The 1,217-nt window shown below is 34.3% G+C and overlaps 1 protein-coding gene across 3 annotated transcripts in view; it reads left to right on the forward strand.

Moving 5' to 3' along the window:
• nono (non-POU domain containing, octamer-binding) overlaps positions 1-1,217 on the forward strand; it is a 13,251-nt gene that overhangs the window by 10,549 nt on the left and 1,485 nt on the right. The gene's annotated exons all lie outside the window — the stretch shown is intronic.

A 1,217-nucleotide genomic window follows, 5' to 3' on the forward strand; every position in this document is an offset into this window, starting at 1 on the left:
GTAAAGTGCATCCATCGCATAGTCCAAATCACTGAAATCAAAGTTCAGTATTATAGTGTAAGAATGGCAACATATTAAATAATGTTATAATGTTAAATAATAATTATAGGCAATAATAATTCAAATAAAGTATCAAAAGCAAGAAATCATACGGTTTTATTGAACAAAACTGTTAAAATGCATAATGTATTATAAACAATAGAGCTAATGTACATAACGCATTACAACAAAGGCCTACAGAGGGCGCCAACGGCCTGATGATTATTTTTACACATTGCTGCTGGATCTAATACTTGTTTAATATTGACCAAGCACCATTTAATTCAAATGTCCACTTAATCTTTAATATTTGGCCATTTCTTTAGGACAGAAATGCTATAGCCACTGTAATTAAAAGAATATGTGGACATCAAAACGTGTAAACTCAGAGTGAGGGTTTGAGCTTTTATTTTGAAACCGCGATGTATTCTCCTGAGTTTGCGTAGATTTATAAATGATTTACCTTACAAATCTGATGAAATGGCGCACGTTACGTTCCCAGATGAACGTTATAATAAACCCAAACTCACAACAACATGCAGAGATGGAGTTTGAGCCGCTCCACACACATGTAAATGATAACGGTTCCTGTGGAACTACTGTGAACGGAGCCGCTGTGTGACGCACGTACTTAACCTACACGCATGTAAATAATTAAAGCGCATATACTGTATTAGAACGGCATTGCATATAATTAATTAAATCGTAGCGTTTGTGATAAACAATTATGCTTAATTATGATTATTAAATGGGTTTAATGTATCATGCAGCCTTGGGAAACCGTCTAATAATGTGTTTTATGGAATCGAATAGTCAAATAAAATCGACGAATCGCGACAGCCCTAGTAATAATATAGAATACAGGGAAATTTATAAGCATTTTTTTTAGTATTATGGTAGTTTTTGACCAGAAACACCACAGGTGTAACAAGGTGGGGAAAAATACCAAAAAGTAAAAAAATGATGATTCTTTTGGGGAATTGTTATATCTTGTGTGAGCAAAGTCAGTAAGTTTTAGTGCAATGTGATAACTAGCATTTAAAGAAAAATTCTCTGTGGGTCAAAATGAGAGAACACAACACGAGGGGAATCCTGTTGTTTTGCCCTACTTAAAGGGTTAGTTCACCCAAACATTTAAATTAGCCCATAAATTACTCACCCTCAAGTCATCCTAGGTG

Source organism: Sinocyclocheilus anshuiensis, unplaced genomic scaffold (genome assembly GCF_001515605.1).
Source record: "Sinocyclocheilus anshuiensis isolate Anshui unplaced genomic scaffold, SAMN03320099.WGS_v1.1 scaffold1262, whole genome shotgun sequence".
NCBI classification, from domain to species: domain Eukaryota; kingdom Metazoa; phylum Chordata; class Actinopteri; order Cypriniformes; family Cyprinidae; genus Sinocyclocheilus; species Sinocyclocheilus anshuiensis.